The 20,053-nt window shown below is 40.2% G+C and overlaps 1 protein-coding gene across 1 annotated transcript in view; it reads left to right on the top strand.

Annotated features, from left to right (window-relative positions):
- KIAA1522 (KIAA1522 ortholog) overlaps positions 1-20,053 on the top strand; it is a 1,150,531-nt gene that overhangs the window by 414,247 nt on the left and 716,231 nt on the right. The window lies entirely within an intron of this gene.

Genomic DNA, 20,053 nt, shown 5'->3' with positions numbered 1-20,053 from the left:
TTCTAAGTAATTATTTTCCAAATCTCCACCAGTGTCATGCAAAACCTGCTGTTCCAAAATTAAAAACACAAACTTATTACAATTTAAGCAATATAATGAATGTCAAGCAAGTGCACTTTTGATGCCCCTTCTTCTAATACTGTAAAGATGTTGATATATCCTTTGTTTAAGGGCATTATTGGTTTTACCAATCTAAAATGCATTGCATGAGCAACAAGTAGCTAAATAAATAATTATTTTTGTGTTGCAGTTTACAAATGTACCCACATTCCATGGTTTGATCTTAAGGACCTCACCATCTTTATTAACATTAATATACATACAATATGTACAATGTTTGCATTTTCTTGTAGTGGGGACCCCATATGTGCACCCAGTATGTTCCAACCTTAACATTACTTCTATTTTTGTAAGTAAAGGTCGGTCTGGAAATAAGTGACAAATGTCACTACCAGCTTGTAATAAATTCCATTTGTTAGAAATTATTTTTTCAAAACATCTAGCTTCTACCGTATAATGCATAACCATGTTATTAACCTTAAATGGTTCAATTTCCCTAGTAGTGTCCAAACTTGGTGAATTACTTTGATGGCCAAGCCCAAACTTAATAATGGGAGCATATTTGTTTTGTCTACCCATCCAAATTTCAATGCCTATGGAGTCCAAAAGGTCAGGTGGATACCCCCTCTCCTTAAACATGTCCTTCACAAAATTAAATTCTCTCAGTCCCCATTGTCTGATGTCAGTCTAGAAACCTTGATGAATTGGCTTCTCGCAATGCTTTTTTTCCCGTGCATAGGATGGCAGCTAGTAAAATATAAATAAGCATTACAAAATGTTGGCTTCCTATATATTCTAGTTTTTAAAGTGCCATCCCTTTGTTTAGAAAAATTAATATCCAAATAGTTAATACTAGCTTTGTCTGCCACATAAGAAAATCAGTACTCTCCTGCATAAAACTGATAAACTTGTCCAAATCATCTTGTGTCCCTGTCCAAATAAAAAACATCATCCAGGTACCTATAATACCAGTGGGGAAAAACTGACTGTTTTAAAATGGATTTCTGTTTTCTCAATGTAGTAAATGTATTCCTGGAAGAGTTACAGCGCACTCAACAAGTGCCAAATCCACCATCTCAGCATTCTTAAAAACTGCTCCTACTCTGATCATTCTAGAAGCAGCCACTTGGTCCTCTGCACAAATCTTCACTAAACTTAACCACCTTGGTGCCATATCCAGAGCTAGAGCTAGATTTGCCACTCTCATTCTGCAAAGCCTGCTGTCCCCAGACTGGAATACTGTCCACCCATCCAAGACAGTCCTACAACACTGATTATGATAAACATAGTGCAGATGACTTAACATAATTGTAAATGTTCCAATGGATCATTGTTGTTGTAGCCCTTTCCTCCCTCCTATCCTTTGTCTGTTTGGGGTTAAGGTGTGTATCCTACCCTACTCATCACCCCCCCCAACTGTCTGCTGCTTTGGCTCAGTGCTTTCATTTGTCAGTAGGGCAGGTTGTGCACTGCCTGTGGAAGATCCGACTTCAATGCCACAGACAGCAAAGATTTGAAGGTGGTGCCAGCCAATGTACTTTTACACCACCAACTTCCTGACATTTATCCAAGAAGGACATCCACCAGCTTTGGGATTATAAAAGACTGTCTTATTCATGCCAGCTCTGAGCTTCTGCAAAGCAGGAATAAGACTTACTTCTACAACATCAATGTACATGAACATCTGCAATTATAGTAAATCATCTGCTTTCTATAACATGTTGCCTATTGAACTGACTGTTTAATGTTTGTATTTCATGGCACTTTGGTTGGGATTGGGACTGAAGAGGGTCCCCAGGACCAGTATACCTTCCCACTTAACTTAGCCAACAAATAACTTAATTTTTTTTTTTTTTGGGAGCAAGAGCTGGTCTCGGTCAATTAAGTTCTCCCATTCTTATTTCACATACTGGATCAAAAGCTTAGCCAAGGATTCATCAGATTGTGACTGTGAGAATCATTTCCGCAAACTGAATGTACAGACCAATGGTCCTCATCTCAGAGAAGGTGGCACAATAGGTTTATAAAGAAGTGACGGCTATTCATCAAGCTCCAACATGCTTTCTGACAGTTCTGAAGCCAGGGAGTCTGCAAATTAATACATAGTGCAGCAAAGATGTGTACATAAGCAGGGAGCAGTTTCAATTTTATGCCATTCAAATGCTGACTAGATGCTTGTTAAAATGTCTTATAGTTTTGATGATATAAAATGCTTTACACAGTTGGTATGTTGCTAAGTAAATCACTGCTTTGGAGACACTTGAAAACCTATCCTTCAAGTAATGACCTTTGCCGTACCCTTTTAACAATCACCACATTAAGGTAGCAATTAAAAAAACACCTTTCGGCCATTTCTGCCTGCTTGGACCCCCAGTCTTCCTCTATTAATCTGAAGCATTCATGAAAGGGGTATTACATATTTATCCATCTAGAGAAAGGTTGACTCCTCCTTGGGATCGTAATTTTGCTGTAGGAAAACTTGCATTTTTTCCTTCTGGGCCATCTCACAATGCTGAATTAAAGTTCATAACATGGAAAACAGTTTTGCTTACCGCTCTGACCTCAGTGAGAAGAGTATCAGAGTTGTAAGCTCTTGTGGTAATTTCACCTATCTCACCTCTCATAAAGATAGGGTATTCTTAAGAACTAATTTCATGCCAAAAGTCTTTTAGAGTTTACTTTAAATAAATCCTTTCATCTCTATATTCATTCTTGAACCAAAAAATAAGGGACAGAAAATTCTGCACTCTTTGGAAGTCTAAAGACAGTTTCAATGCTACATTGACAGGACAAACGACTTTATAATTTCATACCAGTTATTCATTGCTTATGATGATATAGAAAGGACAGCCAGTATTAAAACTATTTCCAAATGGTTATTTCCATGTTATATCCAATTTTGTTATTCTTGTATTGGTATGTGACTTCCAGACAGTCAGAGCCCATTCTGCTAGGGTTGTGGCTAATTCTGCAGCATTTCAGAAAAGGGTTGATGTCAGAAGAAAATTTTCAAACGAGTCACATCTGCCTCAGCTGATGAATTTTCCTTTATTAGTAGTTAACCAGATTACACAGCATGTTGGCCAACTCCTCTGATCTGATTAACTTGTTTACTGACATCAACTTTTATACTGCAAGCAAAACAACTTTTTGTTACTTTTCTGACCGTTGACAGTTGGCTATGAAAAACATATAGGATAAACATGTTTATCACAAATTACCTCAAACCCACAGCTAGTACAGAATGTTCAAGAAGTACAGAATGTTCAATTCAACAATGGTAGCTCAAATTTTCCAGGACACACAGCCTGCCCCAGTAAATTAACTCTTACTCGGCCGTGCGTCCTTATCTCGGGCTTCACTGAGTTATAACCAAATCTCTTTATTCTGAAATGCAGAAAACAGATGATATTCAGTTTCATAAGCAATGCTGCATTTTGTTCACAGATTAGGCCCATCTTTGATAGGCATATCCCAACAAATAACATGTCCATTTTGCAAGAACAGGAAAAAGACAAATAACAGTATGTTTTTAAAACTTTTTCTCTTAACATTTCCCCCCTAAAAACACTTTTATTTGTCTTTTATTTCAGCAATATATGGTAAAATCTAAGTTTTTCTTTGCATACATTACTTCATTGGCAAGACAAATTTTTAAACTTCAAAAACATTTGCAGAGTCACATTTCAATGTATTCACTTTCACCAGTCTGTTGCAATTGCTGGTACATAGTCTTCGTAACAGCAGTATCAACCAGTCTTTGTAGAAGACCTCTGATACAGGGTATACAACAACAGCCACCACATACCACCACGATAGCCACAGTGACTCCAACGGACACCAGGAAACTGCTGATGAGATGACTCCATTTTCCAAACCACGCTTGTAGAAAATCTGTAAAGGGATTATTTACCCCAGAGTTCTCTTCCAATTCTTCGGATAACATCTCCAAACCTTTCAAAGCTCGAGTGATACTTCCATCAGGCACAGTGTTTGGAATATATGTACAACAGAAAGTCCCAAACATCTTGCAAACTCCTCCTCCTTTGGCCAGAAGCATATCCAATGCAATTCGATTCTGCCATGCCACCTGCGAAGTGGCCTCCAGTTGTTCAGCAATTCCTTTCAATCCATCTTTGGTATAGTTCACAAAACACTGCTGGTTATAGTAAATGTAGTTGATCCAGTCCACATTCTTATTAGGTTGAATCCAGACAAAGATGGATGTAAAACCAGCTGCTATTTGGTTTATTTGTACTTTAAGTTGGAAGGTCCCCAAAGGATCAGTTCTAGTTGGAAGAGACACTCCGATTCCATAAACTCCTGAATCACTTTCTTGTGGTGACACAATGGTTATAGTAACTACTCCGGAACCTTGGAAATGCACAATTTTTATTCTTTGTTGCCTGCTTTTATCTTTCTCTGGTATCACTGCACCACTTGTTTCCCATCCATTCACATCTGTTGACCAACAAACACTTGACCATGACGTACAGTCTCTATTGCACAAGTATTTTGCACGAGTCAAGAAATTATTATTGTTCCATTTAGAACAGTCCAAAATTCCTTCACAAAGTTTCACCTTAAACACAGTAGTAACACCTGTTTGCGCTTGCAGCACCACCATACCTTTTTCTCTTGCAACTGTTCCTTCTCGTATAGACACACTTACTTTCACCACCAAAATCATCATCATGTGACAGTTCAAGTACCAGTTGAACATGGCCATCCACCCTAAGGACTACCTCGCACCGTTGGTTTCTTTACTGGGTTTGAGACGAACTAACCCCTATTGGGCTAATCCCCCTTTGTAGCCAGACTTTGCGCTCAGAGGTCCAGTGGAGTTTGACCAATATCAATGGCAGAAGGAAGAGCCTTGAGTTTTTTTACAATGTGTGATATGAATCCACGAAGTCCTCTCGGCGATCTTTACAGCCGTAGGTGTCGAGATAAGTACTTGGTATGGGCCTTCCCACCTGGGGGATGACCAATTCTTTCTCTTCACAATTCGGATCCAAACCCAGTCCCCGGGTGCCACGCTTAACAAGGTTTCATTTCTGGAATCTGCAAAGGAGTCATTGGTTAAAAGAGATTTGACATTTAGCAGCTTCTTCATATAATCCACTAGATCCTCACCCCCCTCACGTTCCGCTGGCAACAATCCTTGCCACTGCAGGACGTAATATGGTCTCCCAAACAAAAGTTCAAATGGTGTAAGTCCTTTGTAGGAAGGTGAGATTCGCATGTACAGGAGTGCCAACGGAAGGCACGCAGCCTATGACCTGTGTTTCTGCCATTAGTTTGCGGAGCTTACTCTTCAAGACACCGTTGCCTTTTTCCACCAGTCCAGCTGATTGGGGATGGTAAGCACAATGATGTTTGAGATCAATTTGAAACACTTGACCCAATTTCTGAACAATCTGGTTAACAAAATGAGACCCATTATCACTGTAAATGTGTCTTGGTAGGCCAAATTGGGGAATTATTTCTATAGTCAAAAGCTTTGCTACTGTTTATGCATTCAGATGCTTCACTGGAAAAGCTTCTACCCATTTAGAAAAAGCATCAATAATGACTAAACAGAACCTTTTTCCCTCTGAGGGTGTCAATTTAATAAAGTCCATACAGAGTGTATGGAATGGATACGGAGGGGTAGGGAATGCCTGCTGAGACTTTTTAACTCCCCCCTGAGCATGATACTTTGCACATAATAAACAAGATAAACAGAATTGCTTGTTTTCTTTTGTTCTCCAATTGTCTACCTGCCTGCGAAATTAAATAACCCAAGTACTTTACTTGTGCTTTCCACAATTGTAACTTTTCTTTACTTACCTTATGTCCTTGCTCAGCTAAAAAAACTAAGAAGGGCAGGGGTAGCTTTTCTACAACTTTCCTGCGTGGGTGAGGCCAACAAAATATCATCTATATACAACAGAATCTGGCTTCCCTCTGGGGGAACAAACTGAGCTAAATTCGCAGCCATTTCTTGTGCGAATATTGTCGGACTCTCACAATAGCCCTGTGGCAATCGGGTGTAGGTGTATCTTTTACTTTGATAAGTGAATGCAAACCAAAATCTACTCTCCTTATGTAGTGGTATGGAGAAAAAGGCATTGTTTATATCTATGACAGAAAAATATCTGTGCTGAGGTAATAAATCATTAAGTAATGTATAGGGGTCAGGGACCACCGGTGCTGTTGGGATCACAGTCGAATTAACTGCTTGTAAATCCTGAACCAACCTCCATGACCCATCCAGTTTCTTTACAGGAAAAAACAGAGTATTGCAGGGCGAATCTGGGCATTCAACAAGAATTCCCACCTGTTTTAGCTGCTCAGTGACTGGCTTAATTCCTTCCTCTGCTTGTTTACTTAGCGGGTATTGGTGCTTACGAGGTCTAAAACCTGACTTTGGAGTTATACAAACTTCACCTGCTGTTTTCATCAGTCCTACATCCCCTTTACCTTTTGACCATAAGTCTACAGGTAAGGCACTTAACGCACTATTTTCCTCTTGAGTTAGGAGGGTTTGTCATGCCATTTCTGTTGTCATCCCTGAGGTGCACACTTGGTTGTGCCCAAGTCACCCAATTTAACCTTTGTACCTTAATCTGTTGATCCTTCAACTGACTTTCGGACATTGTGTCCCAATTTGTTACCTTTTTCGCCAAATCTACCCAATGTGTCCCCACCGCTTTAGTAATTGAAATATGTGGGCTATAACCTGAGCGATATAAAGAACTCATTTCCTTGGTCAAAGTACAGGTCACTACTGTATTACCTTGCTTATCCCAAAACATATCATTCAAAATTATCCTTGCACATTTGTGCCTAAAGAATTCTTTTTCAAATTCTTTATCCGGACCAGGGGCCGGTCTGTAGTACATAGTACAATGTAAGTGCGCCGCAACCTGCGGTGACCCGCTCCTAGATTTACTTAAAGCTAGGTTGATCAAATCTGTATCAACCCTCCCCGGCCCGTTTGAAATCAAGTCCTGGCTATACCAGTAAAACAAGTCTTGTACTCCTTGTACCACCAAGCCATCCACTAATCTTTCCGCCTCAATGCCTTTAGGTGTGGGAATTGCCGCTATTCCAAACAAATGCATCAAATCTCTTCCCAGCAAATTAACTGGACAAACTTTCGATATAATTACCCTACACCTAACAGTTTGGTTTGTTTGCGGATCTGTAAACAATAGAGGATGAGGCACTGGTTCCTTATAGATTTTCCCGTTTGCCGCTTTCACAAGGACAAACTCATCTGTTTCGCAGTTCGGGGGTAGAACTGCTGGACCCAAAAGTGTACGCGATGCACCTGAATCACATAAAAACTCCACTTTCTGTCCCACAACCAAAAACTCTATCATGGGTTTTTTATCCATATACATAGCAATACCCAAATTTGCCAGGTTTATGACTTCACAGTCACAATCCCGCCCTTCCTTAATTTCCTGGGTATCCTGACATTCATCGCAGAGAGTGTCTGCCTCATCATCATCACAATCATTCTTGCTTTCTTCTTCTCTACAATAATCACAATAATGAATTTGGCGCCTTCCTTTACTATCATATAGTCATGCGGAGCCCTTGTTCGTAAGCTGTGGGGGATGTTGCCACTCTTCGTAGTCGGCAGCAAAGTGCCCACGTCTACCACATTTAAAACATTCTCCACGTTTTAACCTCCCCTCATATTCCTCTGAATGCCACCCTGGTTATTCGACGTGTCCCATTTCGGCCCCCACATCTTTATACGCCAGCACGGTGCCCTTCCCCCTTTGGTCCTGTACCAAAAATATACCACCATCACCCACTACTGCTAACACTTGTGCTTTCTTTTTTCTTTTTTAAATTGAAATGTCGCTCAGCATGCCGTGCATATTCAAACAAAGGTTGCAGTCTACATGTTCTGTGATCAACCATATGCTTGGTTATAAAACTATTTATCGGAGCCTTACAACCTTTAAGAAAAGCATTTTTCAATTGCTGTTCGTACGGACTATCAGTAGTCTGATCCTGCGGAATCATCATTCCACAATGGTTATTGAACACTTCTGTCAATCTTGCAATATAGTGATCTACAGATTCATCATCATTTTGGATGCACTGATTTATTACTGTCCAATCTGCTCTTGGACGCCACTTATCAGAAATTCTCTTCAACAGATCAGTGACTCGCGTGTCTAACACCCCAGAATTATGCTTTAATGTAGTGCCGTCATCTGCCTTACATGTCCAAGCACCACAAACTAAGTGCCAATCTGGACCCAGGATTTGTCGCACTACTTGTTCTACTTCTAAACCATTTAGGTGGTAACTTAAACGCATACCAACTATGTCCTCAGAAAACTTTTGAAAATTAACCTTGGGATGAGGAATACCATCCGTAGCTCGTTTTATATCCTCTCTAGCCCAGGGACGATAAACTAAAATAGTTGGCTCTTGTCCAACATCCCCTGCTTGTGGGTTTGCAACTTGTATTAAGGGAAGGGCTTCTGAGTGGTCAGAAAGTTTAATGGCCCAACGTCCTTGCCCTGCTGATCCCGACCTTAACTGCATAGGTTGGTCTACCTGTTGCAAAGCAACCTTGGGTACTATGGGAATTTGCGGGTAAATTGGAGGAGTCACATTTCCTTGAGCAGCCAATAACCCACCCTGCTGTACAGATCCCACATCTTCAGACTGATATTGAGGAGGTTCCACCGGTACAGCAGCAGCAATTTCCCCATACAGTGGGGCAGTTGCCTGCCTTTGTACCGCACAAACTGTATGCTCATCCTCCTTATCTAAAAATAAAGCTACTTTTCCACTTGGCACCAGTGATCCCTTTTGATTTATTTTTCCACTTGGCACCAGTGATCCCTTTTGATTTATTTTTTTTCTTTTTCCTGGCACTGTTTTTCTTTTATAGCTCGTTTATTTGCCTCTTCTAACCATTTTTGTGCTTGGGGAAATCCCAATTGCCTTTGTTTTTTAGTTCTAGTTCCCACATCTCTTTTCAAATCTCTAACCAATTTTGCACAGGCATTCTTATTCAATGTACCATCAAAATCATATCTTGACTTCCACTTTTTCAAAAATTTAACATTATTTTTGTTTAAACCTTTCATATACTTAGCATCAACATTTAAACAGGCATCACTCTCACACTTGCAGCAACTCGAACCCATGTTTCCCCTAGATTTCTTATTTTACTTTTCCTTTTTTTTTTCTTTCAGGTATTTAGGACTGTATCAAAATTGTTTTACAGGGCTGTTTATAAAATGGGACTGTCTTAACGGGTGACCTTAACAAAATAATCTTAACAAGTAGTCCTACCCACCCTTAACTAAAAATAAAACCTTGTGGACAAGATTAAATTAAAAGAAATTTATTTTTCATCCTACCTGAACCAGATGAGACTCCATTTCCCCTTTTCGTTCAGAAACCGTCCCTCAGATAGGGATCAGAGAGCGGCCGGCCTCCTTTCAACGACAAATCAGTTGGAAGGCTTTCAGTCGAGGGAATCTTAAGATGAGAAACCCTCACCTGCACAGGTTTTTCGGTCTCTCTGTCGGTCTGATCCGTATCTTCGTAGAGGTTTCCGGTCTGAAGGACCAAAATGTCAGAAGAAAAAATTCAAACGAGTCACATCTGCCTCAGGTGATGAATTTTTCTTTATTAGTAGTTAACCAGATTACACAGCATGTTGGCCAACACCTCTGATCTGATCAACTTTTATACTGCAAGCAAAACAACTTTTTGTTACATTTCTGACCGTTGACAGTTGGCTATGAAAAACATATAGGATAAACATGTTTATCACAAATTACCTCAAACCCACAGCTAGTACAGAATGTTCAATCTAACAATGGTAGCTCAAATTTTCCAGGAGACACAGCCTGCCCCAGTAAATTAACTCTTACTCGGCCGTGCGTCCTTATCCCAGGCTTCACTGAGTTATAACCAGATCTCTTTATTCTGAAATGCAGAACACAGATATTGTTCAGGTTCATAAGCAATGCTGCATTTTGCTCACAGATGAGACCCATCTTTGATAGGCATATCCCAACAGATAACATGTTCATTTTGCAAGAACAGGAAAAAGACAAATAACAGTATGTTTTTAAAACTTTTTCTCTTAGTTGAACTCTTTATATTAAAAAAAAAAAAAAAAAAAAGCCTTCTGTATACATTTTTACCAAGCACTATAAAGTTGATTCCTTCTCCAGGATCAGGATTTGCTTGGACTTTACTCCAGCAGCTCCTTGACTCTGATTTTTCTGTCTCCACTCTATTTAAGCTCTGGTATTTGTCCCATATAGCATACGCTACTGCTGCATTGACCTGAAGTACAGTTTTGTAAGTAAATTTACCATTAACAGTAGATGTTTGAATAGATCACTGTTGAAGTACAAGCACCCTTCCTTCTTTTCCCCATTCTGTTTTCTGCCAGGGTGAGGGTTGGTTCCTATTCCCCTAGCATATATTTGTCTTCAGGGCTTTAGTCTCCCTTTGTTCTGGGGGCAAGAAAGCTCTGAATTTTGGAGCCCATATATCTGTTTTGATACTGGCATATACCATATTTTGTTTCATCAGACATGCATGGAAGAATCCCTAAAGGTTTGGACACTGGCCAGTTCCCCAGTCCTTATACAGGATGCACCCCATGTAGCTTAAGCTACAGTAACAGCAAGCTCTTCAAATGTGTATTTATACGACTGTACTTTCCTGAAATTTGCATGTAACGTGTGCAGGTGCTTTGTGGATCTTGTGAAAGACCTGGCTTGTCAGAGCCAGAGTCAAATTTAACACCTGTGTGAAAATCAGAATAGCTTGTGATAGACCAGGCTTTCATGGGAATTGTCAGTTTAAAAAAAAAAAAAAAAAAAAATATATATATATATGTATATGTGTATATATGGGTCTACTTCTATTCGTTGACAGCTCATTTCATAGACAAACATTCTAGGTGGGGGGCTGCACCCCCCACACCCCCCCAATGTGGGGGGCTGTGCCCCCCCCAACTATATATAACAACTCCACAGTTGCACAACAGTGGGTAGGGGGGCAAAACCCAGGTTTTTGCCTTGAATACTTTTGTCAATGAAATGAGCTGTCAACGAAATGGGTTTCAGTGAAATGGGCTGTCCGCGAATAGAAGTAGACCCGTATATATATGTCTATATATATATATATATATATATATATATATATATATATATATATATATATATATGTCTATATATATATATATATGTGTGTGTGTGTGTGTGTGTGTGTATATATATATATATATATATATATATATATATATATATATATATATATATATATATATATATTATGTACACACACACATACATGTGGGAATATGCATAATTGTTCTAGGTAGAGCAGTAAAAAACATCACATTGCTAACTTGCAAAAATATGCATTGCAAAACCAGAGCCTCTGTGCTTTTGGGCATTATTCCTTACCCACCCACCACCAACTCATTAAGTGGATTTTGACACAGGCTTTGTTGTAGCCTTTGCTGTGAACCTCCTGTAGTGAAAACTGGCCCTGCTCAGTGGTGCACACTTTAGGTTGCTGTGCTATGCATGGGGGGCTAGAGGCAGTGTAGTCATTACTATTTTAACTTTCCTGTCGAACTTAAGAGGTATGCACATAAGGTCACTATAGCTTGACTTAGGAGCTATGTCCGTTTTATGATCAACAAGTAGGAATATGTTACCAGAATCATATATAATTTTTAAATTTTATTTATTTTCATAACTTTCGTTATGATCATACTTCATAAGAGTAAGCAAGTAGTAATTTTGGGGAGCTGAGAAGTTGATGTAAGGGGCATGCTGTTGACAGCAACAGAGTGAAATAAGTCACTGTTATATTTATTTTTGTTTTTCCCAGCCCGACATGCGAGAGGGATGCAAAACAATTGTTTTTTTGAGGTAGGGGATTGGTAGCATGCTGTGTATCTATGTATATGTTTTTAACAGCAGCCACTTGAAATATGACTGTGGTCATCTGTTCCTTAATCCCAGTCTAGCACAGTGGGATACACTGAAGGATTTCTAGTTCCAGGAAGCTGGGTTTGGTGTAATGGTTAAGGTCTTCACCTGACAGACACAAAGCGTAAGGTTTAGTTCTGACCATGGGTTCCTGGCTAGGCTTATAATGATCCTTCAGGGCAGTCAGACTAGTATTCTCCTATGAACCTATATTATTTATGTATCCTGGCATGCATTTGTCAGCTAAGTTTGTGAACTGCTAAATCTTGTCAAAAAAACAGTTTATTTTTTCTGGGGAGAGGGGGAAAACTAAATTTCTTTCTTTGGCCATGGTTTTAGTTCAGACCATCACTTGATTAAAATAACTTTAAAATGTACCTCTGGGCATCTTTAACTGCATGGTTTCTGTAGGCCAAGCTTAATTTGATTTATCCCATAGAAATAACAGTGCTATCTTGGACAGTTAGGGTATTTTGAAAGGATGCAGGAAAAAGAGGGGGGATTAATTGACATAATGGTCAATATCTTTACCTCGTGGACACAAGATACAAAGATTGATTCTAACCTCAGGTTATTGGCTAAACTTAAAATGTCCCTTCAAGGCAGTTAGCATAGTATCCACCTGTAAAACATAACATCAAATTCCTTTCCCTAGTCATAATTTTTGGTCAGGCCATCACTGGATCAAACATGTGAAACAACTCTAAAATGTACCTAATAGCATCTAAAATCCCTCATGGCTTTCAATTATTTTCTCCAAAATTATTATGCTTCCATCTGGTCCAGTTAGGATGTGTTGAAAAGATGCAAGGAAAAAAAGCTGAAGACTAAGACAAAATGTAGAAAAAAGTAATCTTGTTATGTGGGGAGCTTGTGCTAGGGGAATCAAAGGGTGGGACACTGGGGGATGTGTGTGAAGGAGAGCAGTACCTGGTGGGGGTGCCATAAAACCTTTCATCTAAAGTGCTGTTTCACCTAACGCCAACCCTGCTAATGGGGGACACAGTAAATTTTGGTTTTGTTTTCTAAAATGGTATTCTGATATCTGCATAAATGATGCCGAGTGGAAAAAAGAAAGATAAGTGTGTCTGCCTTTTTGTACATGACTGTTGTGGGGGTGGAAAAGTGGCTTAAAATCCGAAGAAAAAGTGTAGTGGACAAATATTTGGTTGCTGAGATTTAATGCAAAAAGGTTTGCTAATACAAAAACTGAGAGCCAGACGTTTAGGGAGTGAATGAGTATGCAGCGAGAATAAATTTTGACATCTGAAAACATTTTAAAAGGTGATCATCGGATTTATAAATGGATGGAGCTGGTTAGTGTAACCTTGGGATTTGATTCAGTGCAGAAGGGGCACACAGTTAAGAGGACATTGTGAACAATGTAGAGGTGGGGTCATTTAGGAAATAACTTCAGAAAAAGAGTTTTTAATGACCTTTGATTTGGAATACTGGGACCAAAGGATGTTCATTCTCACAGCAGCAGTACACATGGGCTGTATCCTGGATACAGCAGCTGGCCAATCTTCATAAAGCTAAAAAGCCCTTCCACACACACACTCACTCTGGCTGTTATCATAGGCTGTCTAGTACTTGGAAGGTGGAAAAGCAGCCAGAGTGACTGAAAACCTTTAGTTCTTTCTTGCCACCTCATGCAGTAAGGGTTTCAGGAGCAGTAGTTGGCCTGTCGTTTTTTTTTTTTTTTTTTTTTTTAAACGCTATTCTAGAGTTTTTCTAATTTAAATTTTACTTTAGATTTTTGATATTTAATCTATATTTATTTTATGACTTTTGGTCCTTTTAAGGGTTAGTTTTTTCAAGGATACTTCTGTTGACATACTTCAACGTTGTTAACAACTACTGTTATCTAGTAAATTTATGGATTTATTGTTTCCTTTTTTTGAGAAGTTTTGTACTTTTTAGTGATAGTTTTCATTCCGCTTCTTTCCATACTGATTTTTATTATGGGACTGAGTGCTTTATGTGAAGTTGTGTACTGCTTGTGTAAATTCTTTGATAACTCTTTGTTCTATTATAATTTTTCTTTCGGGAAATGTGAGGTTAAGTTGTGTGTTGCTTGTGTAAACACTGTGACAACTTCCCTTTAGACTTATCTTCTAATTTATTATGTTTTGAGTCTGTGTTATTTCTGTTAGGAGTAATATAGGGAAAGTTCTTGTGTAAATGCTTTGACTGCTTACCTTATGACGGACAATTTTTTCAGGTGCTTAATGGCATTAAGGTTCTTCCTTGGCTACAGCATGCATCATGGTTCTGGTCCTTTTCCCTCTACACTAAAGAAGAAAAAATGTTAAAGCTTGGGCCCTTGCCTGTAGCACAGGCTCATTAGTTGCCTCAGCCATTGGTAGGTAATGCCGCAGTGGCTACTAATGTTTCCTCAGTCACTTTAGTTGCATCATGTCCCTGTAATGTGGTGATTGGGGTCAGAGACGTCCACTGTTGCTGTTACTGCTCTTAGTTTGGGCTGAGGAGAACCAATTGGCTTATTGGGGAGAGAGACCTCTATGTTAAACACTAATGCTGGCAAGAGTAAGAGGACCCCATGCTGGCATGAATGACCCCCCCCCCCTTCCTTATCAGTTGTCATCTTGTGAGGTTCCTAAGAAGAAAAAAACAAAGTTTTCTCAGATGGACTCTATTTTTAAAGATGCAGTGATTGCTGTAGTAAATTATTTACATCGGTATGTCAATGCTGGTGGTATTCCTCGTTCTAGTGGGCAAGTTAATTATACTTCTACCTTTGAGGGGTCATTATTAACAGGATCTTGAAAATGTCATGGATGGGAATTCTCCCAGTCAGTCCAATTCTGATGGATCAGGTGCAAAAGACAGTATGGAGGAGTATCCTGTTGAGGCTTTCTCCTTTTCCAAGACTCTGTTCAGGTTAAAAGACTGTCCGATATTATGAATGACTAGAACAGGATGTTCTCAGTAGTTCTTCTATTCCTTTTGTTTTACCAGTTCTGGAAGTTATGGTTATTGCCTTTTCATCTCCTGAAGGTTTGTCTGCAATTTCCAGGAAACCTGATAAATGTTGAAAGTATTTCATACTAACATATTTGTCTCTTAGTTTAAGACGCATCCTGAGTCTGTAACACAGACAGCTAAGGTATTGGCATCTTCTAATCCATTACCTCCTGGCAAGGATGGTAAAACCATGGATAGAATTAGTAAGAGAATGTTTTTCTGCTTCTACTTTAGCCTTTATGATTTTGAATTATCTTCCTACATGTTGAAATTTATTTTAGAATTTGCAAATGATTTACGAGAGTTTGCTGTTTTGCAGCTTGAGGAAATTAGATTGTGTGTCTCAAATTGTCTCTAATGTCTCTTAAGCATGTCTTAAAAATGTGATTGTGCTGATTCTGTTGCCAGATTGTCTGCCTCTGCCACTGTGCTTTGGAGATTTGTGTGGGTTAAAAATCCAAAGTTTTCTGATGACTTTAATCACTTAATCAAAAGATTCGTAGTTTCCTTATTGACAAGGAGGTATTGTTTGCACTCAAGTTGTCATACAATGGGGCGGAAGGTAAGACTTTATGCAGGGAGTTTCTACAATTTATTTATTTATTTATTTTATAGAGTTCCCAGGTTTTATCCCTTCAAGAATCGATTTTACCATAAAAGTCAATCTTCTCAATTTGTACCTTTTCCCAGCAGGTAGAATACCAGAGGGAAATAGCAACAGGGGAAGGTTAGCAATCCAATAAGCAGGATCCCTTTTCTAAAAAGGGTCACAGCTCCTCTTCAGATGGATTATGCCAGCTGTCTGGACATTTATTTTCCCTCTTCACCTTCCTTTCTATTACCTCAAAACTTCTCCAATTCCCACTATGCAAACTGATGATTTCAGAGAAGCTGGTTCTAAGTTTGATTCAACACATCTACTTCTGGTCATGGATTCAAGATCCTCCTCCTTTTAGGGTAATTTCATTACATCCCATCATCCAGCGACCTCGGTTCCCTCTGGTTCTCTAGGCCATGTTGTCTGCAGGGGTGATGGAGCATGTACCCTCAGCTCTCATTGGTACTGGATTCTACTCCAGAATGTTTTTAGTACCAAAGGAGTAGCACACCTGGAATACTAGATTTATCCTTACTGCATTTAGCAATCCAAAGTTCAAAATGTTAACTCTTCAGTCAGTTTCACCTGTGCTTCCTTTCCAGAGTTCTATGGCTCCCCTAGATCTGAAAGATTTTTACCATCACATTCCCATAGCTGTAAGTTTCAGAATGTTTTTCGAGTTTTGTGTTGTTTGGTCACGTTATCAGTTCTCCGCACTACTCTTTGGGCTATCCACTGCACCATGAGTGTTCACCAAGTACCTAGCTTATTGGCTTATTGCAGGCTTCAGGGGATTGGCATTTTTCTGTATTTGGATGACTTGTATGTGCAGAATCTTTTTCTCAAATGTCAAGTGTCCTTAAAAATGGAATTTTAATATCAGAAATGGTGTTTTTTTTTTCAGATAAAATAGAAATCTTCCACTTCCTCATCAGAAACAAATGTATTTCTGGGTTGCCTACTAGACACCACTCTGCAAAGGGCTCTTCTTCCTTCAGATAAAGTGACTACTTACCAAGAATTTTTTTGTAAACTTCTTCCTTCAGCCTTGAGCAACTGCTAGGAAGTTTCTAGGAATTTTTAGTCTGGCTTCTATGATTCTTATGATTCCTGCAGCAAGACTGCACATGAGAAAGTTGCAGTAGTACCTTAAATGTCTCTGGTCTCAACATTCTCATCTACTATATGTTCAGATACCAGTTTTGGACTTTGTCAGAAGGGAACTTCATCGGTGGACAGACATTATGGTATTCAATTCATGTCTCCCATTCTCCACCAGTTCCTACTCAAGTGGTTCAAACAGACTCCTCAGGTTCTGCTTGGGGAGCAGTATCAAAAGGGGCGAAAGTGAAAGGTGTCTGGTGTGATGTGGATAGACAAAAGCACATCAGTCTCAAGGAAATGTTAGCAGTGATTCATGCTCTCAAATGTCTGAACCATTTATGGGACCCAGGTCGTCTTCAGGTTGTTCCAGATAGCACCACAGTGATGTGGTACTTGAATAAACAGGGTGGAACCAGATCTTACCCTCTCTGCAGACCTGCACTCATGGCTTGGGAACTACTCCCAGTCATTCTTTGACTCCTCTTCAAGCTTCCTGCAGTCCGTTGGAACAGAACTTTGTGGCAGACAAGCTGACTAGAACTAGGACAAATCCTCACACGTGGAAACACAAAGTAGAGGTCATTCAGGAAATTGTCCAGATGTGGGGACTTCTCATATAGAATTCTTCACCTCCTTTCAAAACAGACAACTAACCAAATTTGCTCCTGGACTTCTTCCAGGCATGCCTGGAAAATGAATGCTTTCTCATTCCCTTGGAATGTTTCTGTATGCTTTTCCACCCTTTCCTCTCATTTCAAGGGTAAATGTTGAAGATTCAGAAAGACTCTCCAAACATCACTGTGGTAATTCCCTTTTGGCCCAGGCAAAGGTGGTTATGTCTTCTCATGAATTAAGCCATGGGCAATTATTACAGTTTCCCCTCACATACTGGATTTAACTCGCACAAGACAAGAGAAGTTCGATACACCCTGGCATCAACCAACTTCAGCATACTGCCTGGATGATTCAGTATTCTTTCTAGGTACCTTTTTCATGAGGATGTGCAGCAGACAGTAGAGTAGGCAAGAAAGCTTGCTGCTAGAAAATCCTATGTTTGCAAGTGGTTGAGATTTTCTAGCTGGTGCCAAGCCAATAATCAGTGGCCCTTATAGGATTCTGTACCCTTGAAACTCAAATATTTGTGAGAGTTACTGTCCTTTGGCCTTTTTAACTCCTCAGTAAAGGTTCATCTTGCAACCATATCAGCATGTCTGCCCTTAGATCCTCCCCCCCGTTTCATCCAAATTTGTGGTGAAATAATTTTTGAAAGGAAATTTACACCTGGGACCTCAACTCAAACAGGTTCTTCATCCTTTGGATTTCAGTTTTGTTAGGAGGTATTAACTGTCTCTTCTTTTGAACCTGCCTCTGTGGCTGAATTAAGGCTGATTTACTTGGAAAACTGTTTTAATTGCTCTGACAAGAAGAGTATCTGAATTGCAAGCTCTTATGGTGGGGGGCACTGTATGATCTTTCACAAAGACTGGGCTACTCCTATGCACTAACCCCTCTCTTATGTCCAGGGTTGTTTCAGAATTTGTGCTGAGTCAAGCCATCGGTTTCCCTGATGTTCTTTGTGTTTCACTGTTACAGTCATCACATTTGGGTTATCCCTGCCAGGGTAGCCCTCGGCCGGCCTGAATACCAGAGACTTAGTATTTCTGCATCAGTTGCTGTCTCTTGAGGACTGACGTCAGGTCGTCAGTGGTATAAAGGAAGGCATCCGACACCATTAGATCAGTCTTTCTTGCCGTGGAGCCTGAAGAAGAAGCAGTTCGCATGAGTGCCAGTTGGCAGCTACCCGAGTTTCGTTTCTGAATTGAAGTTGAAGTCTTAGAAAGCTAAGTACTCTGTTGGGGATCCTTTTTTCTTGCAATAACCGATCTCAGAAAAAGTTGATTGTCTCACCTGTGGAAAGCAAATCGCACAAGGACTTCCACTCTTACTGCTTCACTTGTCTAGGCCTAGACCACAACGTCCCTCATTGTCTCTTCAATGCTTTTAACGCCAGAACTATTCGTCGTCGGGCCCTTATTGTAGCCAGATATTTCCATTTACAGTCCTGGAATTCCGATATGGCTTTGGTAAGCCGTCTGACAGCAGATCTTCTGAAAAAAATGTATAGATAAAGACAGAGACAGACCACACAGGACCAAACCTTCTGACGATGCTTCCGTTAAGCTGGTAGTCAGTCCTCCAGAACTCAGTCAGGCGCTTTTGCAGCCCCTGATGCCCACTTCGCTAATTCACAGGCCGCTATTGAGACCCTTTCAGAGTCCGGTATGCCGCAGAACTCTTCTTCGTCTAAGGATCCTGCGGCCATCTCAAACTTTGGTTCCGGAGCTGCTGTGCAGGCACCGGCTTCCGAGGGAAGTCCTTCGCAACACCTAATCCCGACATAAACTGTTGCCTTCTTTCATGGCTATCATTCTTTCGAAAACAACCGAGTTCCGTAGTCCCAGGGGTTGAACCACACCCAAGAAACATAAACTGATGCCTTCTTTCATGGCTATCATTCTTTCGCAAACAACCGAGTTCCGTAGGCCCAGGGGTTGAACCACACCCAAGAAACAGACTACCCATTCTCAGGCACCTGCTCCCTTACCTTAGTCTCAAATGCTTAAAATGGCAGAAGACCTTATCATGCCGATTAGGGGAAGCCAAGCCACTTGTTCAAAAAGGAAAAGAGATCTGGTTCCAGTAGTTTTTTCTGAACAAGAGTCAGATGAATCCTATGCATCTGACTATGAAGACATGCAGCCCTCTCCATATATGAGGATTCTGTTGCAGAGGAATCCATTCCTTCAGCCTCTCCCCCAGAGGATTTTTCCTTTGGGGAAACCTTGCATACCTTAAGGGAGCATTTCCAGTGGGAGAGTCAAGACTACCCACAGTCTAAAAAGAGACTCAGAGTTCCTGGAACTTCCACAACACAGGCCCTTAGCCATCCCCCCAGTCCTAAATGTGGTGGATGATGTCTTCCTTGAATCCAGCTTAACTCCAGACACCCTCCCTCCTGCTACCAGAAAACCAGACTGGTACTACAGAGTCCCTGACTCGCACAAATATCTTTTTAAAAATCCAACAGCTGACCCTGAGGTCATTACTCAAGGACTTAAAGGGATTAAAGCAACCTCAGCTAAGATTCCCACCCCCTCAGACAAGGATTCCCGAGCACTGGACAAAAGGGGTAAAAAATGATGCACCTCTGCTATTCTTGCTATCAGGGCACTAAATTGTCAGTTCCATATGCTTAAGTATCAGCAACATACCTTGGAACTCCTTAAACAAAAAATGTCCTCCTTTCCTG

The sequence above is a fragment of the Protopterus annectens genome, chromosome 1.part2 (genome assembly GCF_019279795.1).
Source record: "Protopterus annectens isolate FY-2018-M chromosome 1.part2, PAN1.0, whole genome shotgun sequence".
Classification (NCBI taxonomy): domain Eukaryota; kingdom Metazoa; phylum Chordata; order Ceratodontiformes; family Protopteridae; genus Protopterus; species Protopterus annectens.
This window is presented reverse-complemented; position numbering and strand designations above follow the sequence as displayed.